The sequence below is a fragment of the Tamandua tetradactyla genome, chromosome 7 (genome assembly GCF_023851605.1).
Source record: "Tamandua tetradactyla isolate mTamTet1 chromosome 7, mTamTet1.pri, whole genome shotgun sequence".
Lineage (NCBI taxonomy): Eukaryota > Metazoa > Chordata > Mammalia > Pilosa > Myrmecophagidae > Tamandua > Tamandua tetradactyla.
The window spans coordinates 97,653,170-97,670,265 of record NC_135333.1 but is presented as its reverse complement, the minus strand read 5'-3'; the positions used below and the strand labels follow the sequence as shown (position 1 = coordinate 97,670,265).

General features: G+C 33.9%; 1 long non-coding RNA gene across 2 annotated transcripts in view; it reads left to right on the top strand.

The window, feature by feature from the left end:
* The window catches only part of LOC143691674 (uncharacterized), a 102,268-nt gene extending 88,831 nt beyond the window's left edge, over positions 1-13,437 (top strand). For both annotated transcript variants that reach the window (XR_013179641.1, XR_013179636.1), the window contains 3 exons: positions 4,797-4,919; positions 8,623-8,729; positions 13,277-13,437. This is a non-coding gene — a long non-coding RNA (uncharacterized LOC143691674). The remainder of the gene's footprint in view (positions 1-4,796; positions 4,920-8,622; positions 8,730-13,276) is intronic.
* The last annotated feature ends 3,659 nt before the right edge of the window (positions 13,438-17,096 follow it).

Genomic DNA, 17,096 nt, shown 5'->3' with positions numbered 1-17,096 from the left:
ACATTATGCTGAGTGAGTCTAGCCCAAAACTAAAGGACAAATACTGTAAGGTCCCACTGATGTGAACCAACATTCGAGAATCAGCTTGGAATATACCATTGGTAACAGAGACCAGTAGGAGTTAGAAACAGGGTAAGATAATGGGTAATTGGAGCTGAAGGGATACAGACTGTGCAACAGGACTAGATACAAAAACTCAAAAATGGACAGCACAATAATACCTAAGTGTAATGTAACTAGGTTGGAACACTGAATGAAGCTGCACCTGAAATATGGTTTTTTGTTTGTTTGTTTGTGCGTTTGTATCTTTTGTTTTTGTTTCTTTCTTTTTCCTTTTTATATATATATATTATTAGTATTATTATTTTAATTCTCTTCTCTATATTAACATTCTATATCTTTTTCTGCTGTTTTGCTAGTTCTTTTCCTAAATCGATGCAAATGTACTAAGAAATGATGATCATACATCTATGTGATGATACTAAGAATTACTGAGTGCATTTGTAGAATGGAATGATTTCTAAATGTTGTGTTAATTTCTTTTCTTTTTTTGATTAATAAAAAAATTAAAAAAAAAAAAAGAAGGCTTAACCTACTTTCTACATTCATTTATTTTTATTGCTTTAAAAGTTAAAAAAACCAAAGAAATATAAAAGTAACACTACAGAATGTTTGAAAAATACAACTTCCTAATGGAGTAATTTCCTTATGGGATTCAATTCTCAGTCTTTTCGTAATCATGCATATTTTTTTTCTTACTTTCAATCATGGCATAATACAATTTTGTAATCCATCTTCTCCTGTAATAAAATAAATATGCTTCTTAGATGTCATATAATCTCCTTAATCTTTGTTTTTAAGAAATATAACCTTGTTATCAAGTAGATGTCATATTAATAGTCTTTCTATTAGATATTTATGTTGACTGTCATTTTTGTCCAATATTCAAAACAGTGTTATATACACACACATTCATCAGGTTTGTTTTTATCTTTTTGAATGATTTTCTTTGACTTGTATTTTCCACATTTCAATGCAATTATTTAGAAGTTATAAAAGTGATCATGATCAAATTATTTTCTAAAGGCATGCCAATTTACTTCCTTGCAGCAATATGTGTACCAATTTGCCTACACACTTGCCAATGTTGGGAATATCATTAAAATATGCTTTAGTAATTTTAGTTAACTCATTCTTTTATTTGCATTTGTTTGTTTAAATAGTGAGAGACAACTGTTCCCCATTTATTTATGTTTGTTTATTTATTTATGTTACCATCATGATTCCTCTTGTAAACACTATGCAATCACTCCAAGATTATCTGATGGAGTCAATGTCATTTTTTAACTCTCATACTCCTCTTATATTAATCTTTGTTGTGTTTACCACAATATTTTTCTAATTTATAATATTTAATTTTAACAGAATTATTACTTTAACAAAGGAGTCATATTTAGGTTTCTTAATCATGTTAAACATGATCCTACTTAAAACAATAACTATACATATGATTTTCTGAATATCCCAATACTGTAAACATGAAATGCATAATCTACTATATTGCTTATTGAGTGATTTTTAGATCAACGACAATCACAATTATTACTTATTCCACAAAATTTATGACATACTTATCACATGGATCCTTTTCATGAACTAAAACACTTGATTCTCACAACAACCCTTTGAGCTGGGTTTTACTTTGATAAATAGGTTATGATTCCACTTAGTAATTGAAAGTAGGTCATTAGACTGGATATATAAGCACGTGAAGAATACACAGACAATTCGACAGTTATTTCCTCTGGAGGAAAATATTAAAAGGATTTTACCAGTCTTTTGTACATAAAGAAAGGAAGCAGGAACTGAACCACAAGAATCCTGTCCTTTCATATCAGGATGATCCATGTGATAAGTATTTCATAAGTTTTGTGGAATAAGTAATAATTGTGATTGTTGTTGAGCTATCTTTTGAATAAGAACCACCCCTCACCCCTATTTCAGTGTTTCACTCACTAATAGCTGTTTCTCCAGTGTTTTCATTTACTGATGATTTACTCTGTACTGCTGGTGCGCAGTTGCCAGAGAAGTTAGGTGTACTCTTTGTCAGGCTCTTGGAAAGATTTTGAGGTCACTTATTTTGCTATTTAAACTATTCTCCTTGGGATTCTTTATTTTCTGTTTATAAATAAAGTTCCCATGCAGAAATTGCTCTCACTTAACAATTCTCTTTCTCTGGCTTATCTGGAATGGAAAGTACTGACCTCAGAAATGACTGCAACTGAGCACCAAAAGAAAAAGATTTGAATCTCTTGATATCAGTGGGAGTGGATGTGTGAAATGCATGTTAAACTACAATTTTGGCAAAGTTCTCAGTTAAGCAAATCCCTCTAAAAATAAAACCTCTAAAGCACAAACTATTTTACTTAGATAAGATTGCTTAATACCTCTTTTCCTTTTTAGTAGCACATTGTAATACAAAATCAGATATTTATAAAATATATTTTTTTGAGATTGAGATTCACGCTAGTTTGCTTCTTTCCTTTGACTGAGAAAACGCCCGATACTTTTGCAGTGAATGGAATTAATTATTATTGATCAAGTACTGCTGGCATATTCTGTGCTCTATATACTTTAATAGAGGAGACACAATTCTTGCCCTGGATATCTTTCATTCTGTGTTGTACAAAATGACAATGCTGTCTGTACCCGGCCCCGACAGTATTTTTATCCTACAGTGAGATGTAAGATTATCTTTTCATTTCGTTCACACCCATAGTTTCCTTTGCTGGACAATTTGCTAGGTGGTGTTCTGGGGACTTACATTGTGAGGAGAGTTCTCAATAATAAAAAGAGTCAGAGGTTCATAAAAGAAGATACTGGGTCACAGATGATGTAAGCAAGAGTTGGGGGAAAAAACATTAGTCAAAAAGGAAAAGGAAGCATTAAAGAGTATTTGGAGCAAAGATGAATAGTTTTCTTATAGGAGGATGAAGGAAAGAGGGAGAAGTTGATTCAGATGCTATTTAGTTTTGAGCACACTAAATGGCAATATATATGAGTATAAGAGTTTTCAAAGTGTTTGACTCTGGTAGATTTCAATGAAATTGGTTAAGCATTGTATCCTGATATATTTATTCATTTGTCTAAAAAACACTGAATGTTCATGCTCCTGACTTCCTTGGGTTCATTTACCTGCCTCACTCTCTGCTCCTTTAATTACTTTTGTCCATATGTCTTTATTTAAGAGTATTGAGCATTTTACCACAATCCTCTATCATTTTTAATATTTTAATTTCTATGATGGATATTGAAAAACTATTTTAAAAATTAATACATTTCAGATGCATGGGTCGTTCAGTGGTAGAATGTTTGCCTTTCATGCGGGAAACTCAGGTTCGATTCCCTCCCTTCCCCCCAAAAAAAGATTAATACATTTCTAAATATTTATTTAAATAAGATTACATTCATTTAAAAATATTTAAAATATTTTATAGAATTAATTATTATTTTTATCAAAGTGATGTGTTATTAGAAGGTCAAACAATACCACAAGATCTATAATAAAAATCAGAAATCTTATGCCTCATTCCTACCCATCTGTAATTGCAATTCCCCAGAGGTGATAAAGAATAATTTTCAAAAGTGGGAAATTAATGACTCACATCCAGATATAAAATGAATGTATGTCAAATATTTAACTTATTAACAAGGAAACCAGATCAGATGAGGATCCCCAAACCAGACAAATACATGTCCATTATGAATTATTTGCATTTTCAGTTTTCTACAAGTTACTTCTAACTCTGCAGAGTTGTAAATAGTTCAAAGGCAAGTCCAAATTCCACAGAATCTTACAGTTTGGAAAAGCATTGCTCTAAATAAGGCACATTTCTCCAAAGATATCACCTAGTGATTTTTTCAATCCATTTAAAATTCTTTTACAATGTTCCCTTACATGGGGCCACCACTTCTTAACTTCTTATTTTGTAGCTATTCTAGTATTTACCCCCATATTTTAAAATAGCATTTTCAAACTGTTCTGTCATAATTGTTTAAATTTAGACACAAGTTATTGACTTCTTTCCATAGAAATTGAGACTTTGACTGTCATTCATCACTACACATACATACCTTTATTTGCCTGCTCCAATCATCACTCTGGACATTTATCATATTCTTTGCTAAATTTATATTCATGGGGATTATGCAAGTGCTTTCATTGTGTTAAAGTAGTGGATTAAAATTGCATCCTCTTGTCCTTTTTTTGTTGTTGTTAGTTTTTGTTTTCCTGTAGTTTATTATTGCTGTTGCTACTTTTTCCATTTACTTTCCTCCTCTTTTTTTCCACCTTCTCTTCATCCTCTTCTGTTTACTTTCTTCTTCTTTTTTCCATTTGCTTCACTTTCTGTTAATATCTGGTCAAATCTTCTCAACCTTCCAATAGCTCATTGCTTACTTTTTCTTCCTAATTTTCTACCTGTTGAAATTTGCCAGATAACCTCAGCACCCTATTTATATATTTCTCCTCCTCCTCCTCCTCTTCTTCTTCCTTCTCCAGTTCCTTGCCATTCTTCTTTTATGAATCTTTATTTGTTCTGAAGATCTGCTTCGTGGAAGCCTCCATCTTCCTGCTGAATTTGTGTAGATGGCTCTCTAGGCTGCTACAAAGCTGTCATTCTAGGATTTTTGTCGAATACTTAGAAATTCCCTTTATTTATCTCCTCTATTAGGCCCCCAAATTCTGGGATCCCATGTCTTCTATTTTATTGATTTACATCTTTGATTTGTTGCAGCCCATTCTCCATTAACTTTCCAAGAGACGGGGATTGTGAGGTAAAATTTTGGGACCTTGTACCTCTCCTTGAAGGGAAGAAAGCAAAGTAACAAGACGAAAAGTCAAGGCCACTTGGGCTAAGGTAACCATTATAGTTTCTTTTTGGTTAGAAGAGAAGAGCACTTTAAAACAAAGGGAAAATGGACTAACATAAGATTTTAAATGGAGCCCTGTCAGCTCTGAATTCTGAAGATCGTGCATACTTTACAGGAAATTATAAAGCAAACCAAATGTTTCTGGCATTCCTAGACTTCCTTCTGTGCAGTTCCTCACTGCACGTGTTGAGCCACGCTCAGCTGCGAGCTGCTCCTACCCCTTTCCCTTTTTCTGAAGATTTTACTTCATGGCAGAAAGAAGTGAATCCTTTAGGCTTTTGTACTTTAATTTGTTCACCAATCTTATCAGATTAGTTACAATTTAAAATTTAATGCTTCTTGTGGAACTCAAGACTTAGCTCTTATCTGAAGTATTTAAGACTTTTAGGGAAATGGTGAAACTAGCATTTGGAGGAATATGTGGTTTTCCCAGGACCCTGAACTCATCCCATGAAATACCATATCTACTTTGTTTTTGTGGGACACTTGATGATACATGAAGACTTTCCATGGAGCTCTCCAGGACAGATAGGTGCCATGCCTGCCCATGCTGATAATGCACCTGAGAAATCCATTACACAGTGTATTTTTACTGTTTCCCTTTCAATAATATATATGCATAAACTTCTTCCTTGTGAGAGGATCATCACAGGAAATGAATTTAATAAAATTATCCCATAACAAAGTAGACATAAGTTGATCCTTTAGCCCTTTTCATAGAAATAAAAGTACCGAGCAGAAGGAGTCCTTGGAAAAGGAAGATGGTAAGGTGCTTCAACTATTTGTAAGAGGACCAGGGAAAATAAGAATAATTAGGTATAAGCTAACAGGGGGATATTTAGGAGAGAGGAGAGGAAAGAAGACTGAACAGAGTATATATGGTCTGAAGATATCAAACTTTTTTTTTCAGGGAAGCAGTAGAACATCATATATCAAAAAAAAGTAAAATTATTCTGAAGAATGTACTGAAAATTATACAATAAGAGGCAATATTGCCTTGAGAAGAAAATGAAACACAGTTTATTCACTCTTTCTCCTGTTATATTTGTGATTTGATGTTAGAATTTGAAAGCATATGAAAGCTCAAGTACAAAATTTTCCACAGTAGCCGCTCCCATCTCAGCTTCTTTCCCTCACTGTGCCACCAGACCTTTTCTTTAATATTCCATTTCCGCCACATGAAGGATGAGAAGAGAGAGGGTGGTGGGAAAGAAGGGTGATAACGGAACAAAGGAATATCCCAAACCCATTTGGTAGTAACAATTAACCACAGCTAATTAAAAGTGGGAGAGATATGTCCGCTGCGAAATTGATTTCACTGTCCTTGCCTTCCGTCTTATAATGGGATTGTTAATGTGCAATTCCAAACAAATATTTAGAGATGATTCAGCTGTGGTTTAGAACTATTGAAAGTATTAATTTGATTGTCAGAAAGGAGTGTTGTGGAAGAGGTGTTAACAAAAGTTCTCAAGGAGAAATCACCTCAGTAGAATAGCTATTAAATTGTTATCTTTCAAAGACAAAAGTCTCATGTCACTGTTCCCCTAGAACTTGATATTTGATCTCAATTTGTGGCCTCTTTACCAGTCTTTATGCTGGCTTTACAGATGCTTAAATTTCATTCAGAAAACAAGCCCTATTAGGGAAAATGTACTTTTGCTTTATGTAATCTCTCCTGAATGAGCAGAAGCTCATCTGGGTTTCCAGAGGGATGCTCTTATCTTGTGTTTCAAGATGTTTTACACATATCCCTTAGTTATATTGTTCATTCATCATTTTAGCTTGGGGCAGGGCATGCAGCAATGATAGCAGAGATAGAGAGAAAGACTGCAAATAGGTTTAGTATTAAGTACAAGTTCAACTGCATTTTGTTAGAGATTGGTGTAGGTCCCTGATCAAATATTTTACAGAGAATCTACTGTAGAAAGCCTCTACAGGGAACTTAGCTCAGGCTCCTGTAATAGGTAGATCATCCAGGGTAGGCTCCCCTGGGCTGAGATAATCTTTCTGCTTATTATGGCTTTTACATCTGGAGCAAGTATTTTCTCTATGTTTGATAAGGACACAAACACCATTACAAAAGCCAGGAGGCTCCTAGCCATGCAGATTAAGCCCAAATGCTGGGAAAGATGATCTCACCTTTATAAATACTATTCCAGGATGTCTGCAATGTCTTATGTCACAGACACATTTACCAATGGGGAAAGAGGGAAGAATAACCAGGGGACTCTGGAAAGTATTCCTTGAGGAGATGGCAAAAGGATGAGATATTTTTCAGTGATAAAACATAGATGAGGCTATTCTGGGAAGGAAAGAAGTTGAGGGAGATGCAGAATAGCATGTTGAGGGAAATGGAAGTAGGTTGATGGCGTCCAAAGCAGAGTGGATGAGGTATTTAAAGAAGTTAATTAACTAAATGCAAGGCAGATCATGAAGTTCTTCATAAGCTAGGCTACTGGTATGTTAAAAATCTGCAATACTTCCAGTTATCAAGTAGGACATGGTAAGGATCATATCTGCAGTGGACATGTCTCTCCTACTTATGCACACACACATAAATATGTATATATATATACATACACACATACATATATGTATATGTATGCGAGATTTAAAAAATATTTTTAATATCTTTTGTGCTTAGCTACACCAGAAGTAGAGGGACTGAGCCTCTATCATATCTTCTTTTATTTCTTTTAACCACAGTAATATTTGCCCATGGATAACTACCCAAACACCTTTTAGAAGGGCTTATAAAGAAAGCCATACTCTCCCAGAGAACCTCCCCTAGCTTCCACGCTCCCTTCTCAGGCCCAGATCTGCTTCTTTGGGGCAACTGAATCGAACTCTTAGTTAGACTGTTCTTAGTTGAGAGAACTAACAGCCAGAAAGAACAATTTTTGCACAGTTAATAAATTAAATATATAATTGTTTCATAACTGTATCTGAATGTTTATCCTCACTATACAGGCTTCATAAAAATTACAGCACAGAGGTATATGCACAGAAAAACCTATTTTAGATAAATATGCATATATTGATCAAATTTGGGGGCTAATGGAAATCAATAGAACTTTAATTTCAGAGCAAACTAACATTTAAAGGTCTATTGTGTGCCAGGAACTATGGAACTATATAATACATTGTACATTTGATATCTTATTTAATGCTTATAATTATCACATAAGCTAGACTTTATGAGGTACCTAAAGGTCACAAATGCTGTTTGGTGAGTCATTTATGGGTTGTGAGTCCATCACCTAATTTCTTAGAATTGCTCTGTCTTCCACCCTCAGCCACATGGTCAGAAAACATGTCCACAGTGGGTTGATTTAATTCCTCTCCCCGATATCCTAATTCATCTCTATGCCAGGAGCTCTGCACTGTCTGGCTCCTGCCAACCTTCCTTTGTCAGAACTGCGCCCCATCTACATCTCCCTCATGACTGGCAGGAACCTGCTAAGTCCTGGAGACTTCCTAATATTATTATCTCTTCTCTTGAATTAGGAAGAGAATCTGCTCCCAGGATATGTCTCTGATGATACCTGTTCACCAGATCGGACATCTTTCTACTTATGTTGGTAGAAAGCTCACCTGAGGATCTTGGAGCTTTGTTTTTACCCAGTTGACTTTTCTAAATCCAACCTCTGTAGTGAGTTTCTTTCTTTTAATCTTTTCCATATCCTACAGAATGGGTCTCTACTCCATGGTAGCTTCTCCCAAGGCCCATCAGCCAGAGGCTGAACTAGAAACCTATCTACATCTTAGCAGAAACTGCTGGTTCTCAAATGCTGAAGGTATTGTCTTTTCTTTTCTCATAATTAATGATAGTTTTCATTGCTAGTAAACTTCTTTCAAAAGTTGTTGACTTCGCTTTTATTTTTGAATGGCCCTTTCTTCTTTTATTACATGTGGTTTTGATGAACACATTCCCACTAGAGTTTGTTAATCTGGAAGAGGATGGGGTCCTCTTATGGTGATTGTTTTAGGATGTGTGTGTGTGTACTTGTGCACTGTGCTCTCCTTCTTGATTTCAGCTTCTAGAAGACAGGAATTTTATATTCTTACCCTGGCTCGACCATTAACCTCCTATGTATCTGTTAGCCTGTCCCTTAACGTCTTTTGACATCAGTTTCCTAGTAAGTAAAATAAGGTTTTTTTTTTTTTTTTTTTTTTTTTTTTACTAATTTCCTTCCAGCATTAAAGTCCAATATTTTATTAAAAGATTGGTTCCCCAAAATATCCTTATGAGCATCATCAAACTGGAAGACTTAAATGCTGGCTCACAATAATGATAGTTAAACATTAGGAGTTTCTATTGTTTATATTTTTCTTACATTTTTAAGAGCACCTCATTTTCTAGAGCACTGACTGAGTACCTCCTGTGCACCTGTGGATAAAGAGAATTATTTTTAGTTTTGCTGAGCCACTAAGCAGTAACCCAAAGGGTTTGGCCTAACTGATAATCACAAAGGGAAGTTGCTTGCATGAAAAAAAAAAGTTTCTCGAGTCCCTGCCATAATCCTACTAAGAAAAATTTCAATCTCCAGACAGGCTAGTTTAAAGAAAGAGCTTTTGTCAAGACAAATACAGCTGCCCTGAAAACAGCTGAACAGATTGTGCAGTTCTACTCCATGACAGCTGTGAGAAAGAGGCTTGAAAACTGCTAATTCAACCAAGAACTGTTTAATGCAATTTGACAGATTTCCAATATAAATCAGGCTATGTGGCTATTTGAGAGAAAAAAAAAAAATCCCCAGCACAGAGATTCATAGCTTAAGGAAAAGCAGCAGCAGAATGAAAATCTTGCTGGGCTCCTGACAAAACTGAGATTTAATAGATCTGGTTTCCATCCAGAGCAAATCTATAATGAAGTGGAAGAAAGTAATTAGAAAAGTATTTGATGGTAAGAGCCAGGAATTTTCACAGAGAAACAACACATTAGATAAGCTGAAAGTTCCATTGATTTCCAGGCTCCAAACTGAACAGCAAATTTCTTTGGTTTAGGTTATATAAGATAATAAACCACTGGAGAAGTCAGTGAGTGACCCAGTACCTGGAATTGAGAAGGAAGAGTCATCATGAAATATTAGACTCCTTCAAGGCATAATTATTTCTAATTATAATATATTTTTAAGAGGATAATCATGAAATATAACAAAACGAATGATGGAACTTTAAAATCTCCAATCTTTCCAAATTTTATGTAAATGAAATCATTTTATATTAGTTTGTTACCTGCTTTGTTCCAGGATGAACAACTTTATTCAAATATACTAAGGTACAAAAAGATTGTAGTTTTTGGTTTAACTAGTTTCTTTTCGTGGACATTAAGCTTACTTGCATTATTTCACTGTTAAAAACCACTCTACAATAAACATCCATACACTATACATATTAAATCACTTGATAAATATCCCTTTGGAATTATCTCCTGAGTCATGGTGATACATAATTAAATTTTGATAAACAATGCCAAATCGCTCTACAAAAATCTGTGTTAATTTATATTCATCAATAGGGCAGAATATGGTTGCCATTTTTTAGTTTTGGATATCTTTTTATTTTTTTATCAAGCTGATAGCTGGGAAGTGAATAATCAATTTTGTATTTATTTACTTTTCTCCATTAATGAAACTGCATCTTCTTTTGCATTTTCTGTGACTGTCTGCATGTTTCTTGTTCTTTATTTCTATTGATTTATAAGGGCTTTTTGCATATTAGAGTTATCAATCTTTTATCTGCCAAAGCAGCTGCAACTACTTTCCCCCCAATTTAGGATTTGCTTTACAGTTTTGCTAAAGGTATATTTTTTGCAATTTAGAGACATTGAGAGAGTTTAGTTCTTATTTAATTATTTTGCAATTTACTAATGTTCCTTTATCTGGCTTTAAAAATAAAATAAAAAGACCTTCCTCATCTAAATTCTATTTTGAAAGCCCTTCATGATATTCTCTGACAATTTTGGTTTAAATTTTTGCATTTAAATCTGTATCCAGGGCAGAGCAATGTTGGCTGAGTGGCATAATTCTTGCCTGCCATGCTGAAGACCCGGGTTTGTTTCCCAGTTCCTGCCCAGGAAAACAAACAAACAAACAAGAATAAATCTGTATCCATTGTTTTTATATTTAAATACTGTGCTCCACCGATTATCCCAACCATGTATCTCCATGTTCACATCATTTTAGTTACTGAAATTTCACAATATATTTTATAAATGAGGAGAGAAAATTACTAAAATTCTCCCAGTTTTCCAGAGTTTGTTGGCTTCTCACAAATATGTACTTTTGAATGAACTAAAGAAACACTTTGTCTAGTCAGGAAAATATTACATTGATATTTTCACTGAAATGTCATTGTAGTTAGAGATTAATTTAGGGAGTCATATTTTTACAGTATTGATTCTCCCTTGCTGAAAACAGCTTATTTTCCTACAGTTATAGAAATGGAGCACCCCCTAATAGATTTTATTACTTTTCTTCATAGGGCATGCATATTCATTGGCATATATTTGCTGAGTTGTTTTATTGTATTAAATGATATTATTTACTATCTCTATTAAATTCTAACTGCCTATTTTTAATTAATAAGAAAGTTTTCTCTTTTCAAATATTAATTATTATATTCAATACCTTATTAAACTATCCTAGGTTTTCCAGGTATTCAATAATATTATGCCATATGTATATAGTGATAATTGTGTACCCTTCTAATAATTTCATTTCCTTTTTAGATTTTATGCTTGCTGTTTTTAGAAGAGAACTTGTAAAGCATCTTTATGCTTTTCATGAATAAATGAAATGAATATTCATTTAAAATCATTCTTACAAATTAAAGGGTTTCTCATATATTTAATTATTTATACTAATTTAGATAACAGATTATATAGTTGGTATAATCCTACAAACAACTTCCAAATATATGGAAAATGATCTTAATCATGACAGCTTATATTAAAAATTCTTTAAAATTAATTATATTTATAACTTGACCTACTGATTTGTCATATTAATTTAGCAAAATAGGTGGAACACACAACATGTATAAATACACACACAGCCCTCTTGGATACTCAGATTCTTAACAAGTATCATTCAAATTGCTTTTCTCAGTGGTGTAATGGCAAAACGATGAAAGTTTCTTTGCTTAAAAAGAGGAATGATACAGCTGCCTCCCCTCCTCCCTCTTTAGATTTAATTTCCTTGTAAACATAATAGGAATGAACATTTGATTTTAGACTGCAAGGTCTTGGGCCATCTAGATCATGGAACAATAAACACATACTACTGAAATAAATCAGAGCACCTCACTAAGTGTCTTAGTTTGCTAGGGCTGCTATAATAAATGCCACATATGGTTTGGTTTAAACAACAGAAATGTATTGCCTCACTATTTTGAAGGCTAGAAACCCAAGATCAAGGTCCCACATGCCATGCTTTCTCCCAGAGTCTGTAAAGCTCTGGTGCTGGCTTGCCAGCAATCCTTGGGGTTCATTGGTGTGTAGATGCACCATTGCATTCATCACATGGAAAGCTCTCTCTTTTCTCCTCTGGTTTCCAATTTCCTTTCCTTATGAGGAGTTGACTCCAATTGGAGCAAGGCACAAACTTATTCAGTTTGGCCTCACCTTAACTAATAACACATTCAAATTACCTATTTACAAATGGGTTTGCAGCCACAGTACCTGGGGATGGGACTTAAACATGTCTTTTTGGGGGACGTGATTCAATTCCCAATACAATCACAAGGTGCATTCAGTTATCTCTCAAGGAGATAAGAGAAGCTTTCACTGTTCTTTCTTCTGCTTTACTCTGTAAATTTATGCAAAATTCTGTTCAGACATAGTAGTCACTGGTATGCGGCTCAACATGCATGTAAACTTGATAATTCTTACCAGTAAAAAATTGTTTTCTTTCTCTCTTCTGTATTGGTATGGAAGGTTTTTGGTAGACAGACCATTTTATTTACCTAGCCTTAGAAAAGAAAATATAGAGTGCACTGCCTTTAAAACAAACCACACACATATGAGTTAACTTATGGAATCAGAATATCAGATCCAATGAACATTATTTCAAATGGTTCTATTACAAATGTAATCAATTTTACTTTAAGGTATTTACTTTTGTTTTATAATAGTAATAAATCCTTTTAATTTTATTAGTATTACATATGTGCATATCTTTATTTCATATTCATCTTTATAAAAGTAAACTTGATCTATCAGATTCTCTGCTCCAGAAAATACTATTAAAAGGTAATGATGTGTTTTCCTGCAACACTAATTCAGTACTTAGATAAGTCAAGGCAATATCATTGTTGCTAAAATCTCGTATCTTCTCAACAGAATTCCTCTTGGACCAGGAAAATGACCGAAAACTTACAAAGAAGTGCCAAATTCAGATGAGCCCTGTGGATCACATAATGAAATTTTAATTGTATTGGGTAAGATAAATGCTTCAGAGCACTCCAAAGAAAAACAAACATGTTTGGGTGGGATTAAAGTAAATGAGGAGAAAAATAGAATTAAAGAAAGAATGATTAATGATTAAAAGAAACTGATTGTCTTTTTAATCACTCTGAGTCTCTGAGCTGTCATCTTGAGATCTCAGATCCCTGGAAAATGACTCCCACAGTGAATCTTATGGGTTCAAGAGTGACGCCTCCAAATACTGTTGAACTAGCAGAGTTTCTGAATCACATCTCACAAAGTAATATCAAGCAGAACACATTTCTTTCCTGGAGAACACATTTTTCTTATTTTTGTTTTCTCTGCTTTCTTTCCCAGTTAATGAAAGTAAGAAGTCTCAGAATATAGTACTCTCATATACAAGCATTAGATATGCACAATTGGGGAAAAAAAACTACCTAAAATGGAACTAACTAGAATTCATTCATGCATGAGATTGATTACCTGATCACAGATATCTTTCCAGAAATAATACAGTTTAAAATATGATTTATGTCTGCATTGCTAATGAGATGAATGTACCACTCTCAATATTACTAGGAAATCAGGAAACTGTCAATTGAAATATGATGAGTATATCTGGTATAAAACAAGTTGATGTCCTGGAAATGCACTGAAGGCACATTGAAATGGTGAAGGAGATATGGTAATTAATGAAAATATATACACTGTCATACACCAGAAATATTAAAAATTAGATTCTTGAAAAAATGTTCATTATGTATGTTCCCATTTCTGTTAAAAAATGGCCTGTGTTTTCAGGCTGATACTAGGATTTTTGTTTTTGTTTTTTTTTTGTTCTAGTAGCTCCACAGGGAAAATGGTGACATCAAATTACCACAACTTTACGAAAGCATTTCTTAAAGCCATCCAACTATCTTTTACTTTTCTGGTAGCAATTTTTTTTCTCCATTGTTGCAGGAATGTTCTGGAGGAGAGTTTGATACTTGCTGACGTATATTCAGTCCCTTTGGAAATATCAATTTCAGAGAAAATAACTGAGATGCTCTTTCGGCTTATAAAAAAAATTCATGTGGTTTTGTTGAATCAGTCCTACGGGGTTTGATCACCTACATGTTAATAAGTAGGAATTTTAAAAACTCACTAGTCAATGGAAGTATAAAATCATCAACTCAGAACACAGCAACCCCCTCTGGTCTTACAACTAAAATAATATCTAGATATATAATGCCAATTACCAAGTACTGCTCTAAGCTCTTTCTCATAATAATTCATCTAATCTCTAGGACAACCTCGTGAATTCAGTCTTCCTGAATTCAGCTAATTTTCATAATTGAAATGAACTTAAATCCATAAATTAATAACATAATTTCATAACATAACAATTAATATATTAACAATCCCCACTTTACACCTGAATAACCTAGTAAGCAGCAGAGCAAAAGTTCAACACCTCAACTATCTCAGTTATGTAACTCTCATTTTTTCTTGAGTTTGTATCTATTTTCTGGCACTGTGGTAAGTGATAAATCAATTTGCTGAACGAATGAATAATGCTAATACTAAAAGTAGTAATAGTTAATCAAGTGCTTATTTGTTCCTGGAATAGGTCTAAGTTTTTTCATTATTAGTTCATTTAATCCTCACAGCAAATCTAGTAAGTAAGTGTTAGTATTACTTGCAGTTCACAGATAATACAACTGAGGCCCAGAGAGGCACATAGGCCTACCAATCAATTATGAAAACTAACTAAATTTCTGTCTTGTGTGTTGTAGCTGTTACAAAGGAAGAAAAGTAAAGAGAAAATTACCATCCAAGAAGACTATTAAACAATCTACTTTGACTGGATGGAATACATGGATACTTTTTAAATACTGAAAGTGAAAACTTACTATTTGTGTTCGAAAGAACAGCTTTATTCTCACAATAGATCTTCCATAGACTTGGCCAAGGACTGCTCTAGCTCCTTCTGCTAGCTGGCATGAAGACACACAGTATAAGATAAAAAGAAGACTTCGTGCCATTTTGAAAATGCAAATATGCCTTTAGATGTTTAGCAGATGTAATTCAATCTTTAATCTGATTTGTCAGTAGAAGTAAGGAGCTAAGGAGTATAGAAATAATAAAATAATAATAATAAAATGGTACTATTATTTAAAAAGCATTTTTCAGTTTTCCAAGAACCTTCACATGTATTATCTAATTTTGTCATCACGTAACTTTGTGAGAAAGGTATAAACATTATCAGTCCCTTTCTGCAGATAAGAAAACAACAGGTTCAAAAGCTTAAGTTGCTTTTCTGAGACCATATGATTGGCAGAGGCAGGATTACAATCAGTGTTCTTTTCACCAAACCAAGCTCACATTATTGGAAAACGTTCTGAAATACATCATTTTATTTACTGCTAAAAGTTATAGGTAGAATATCTTGAAATGGATATGCTTTCAAATCTCAAAAGCACACCTTTTAATAAACAGTAATTGAAAGAATGAAGCCAAGAAGTAAAGACATATACGTAGAGGGAAGACCTGGGCAACTTAGATATTTTCTCAGTGGTGGTGGAAGTGACAGTGATGGAGCGTGTGTACGTGGGAGATAGAGGTGAAGATTTAATTGTGTATGTCAGGGTGTTTGGCTCTGTCTAAGGAATTTACTGACTATAAACATTTCCAATCTGTCATCCTGACTATTTTCCATGTCTAAGTGCAATTTAAGGAAGGGAAATTCTATTTCTTATTTGTATTCATAAACAGCACAATACACAGGAGAAACAGATTTCTGTTACTGCATCACACAAAAAATATTACTTGTGCAGCATCAACGTTGTTCTTGCTGAAGTTATTTTCAGCAAATTTTCATGTATGAGCACCATCAGTGTATTGCACCTCTCGCCCTATGCTTGCACAGCAGCAATATGAAATAAACTCTCTCATTCCCAAAGGAAGAATAATATCTCAGTGATCAAGAGACATGGGACCTAATTATCCATTTATGTACTATGCATTTTTTAGTCCATCAGAGTGTTCCTTTGGTATGACAAAAGTGTCGTACCATTTTGTGTGTGTTTGCTTTTTAACATCTAACATAATGAAGGAGGTTACTCAGGGACTTTTCTATGCTTTTATTTTAATTAAAGTACCAGTAAAAGAGTCTTCAATTTAAATTGTGTATTTTATGGATTGCTTCATTATATTCCAACTAAGATGATTAAAAGTCAGAGTTTATAAGGTTAGTTTAAAAACAAAGTAAAAAAAAAAAATATATATATATATATATATATATATATATATATATATATCGGCTCCCTCTTTTCATCCACTTTGGAGTTAGTGAGAAAGACATATCAGAGGAAGGAAGCCTGAATTCTGGCTTGGTTATGTCCATGGAAATGAGAAACAGTGAAGTCCTCCTGTCAGAATCTGAGGTAGTCCTTTCAGCAATCAAGTTCCAGTGGCAGCTTGTAAATACAGGAATGAAGGGAGTCCCTTTCATCACTCCTCACCCCTTTCTTCGGTAAGGATAACATGGTGTACATCAGAACGTATAAGCTGTTTTTCAGGAGCTCTGATATCCCCTAAGACCCTCTGTCTCTACTGCTCCAAGTATAGGTCACCATGATGAGCCATTAAATGTGGATTCTGTGATCAGGCCTGGAATCATTCTCGTCATGATTTTAAAGCATCACAGGCAACCTACTTTGCTGATTCTGTCAGGAAAGCAGTGGGCTGTTTTAGG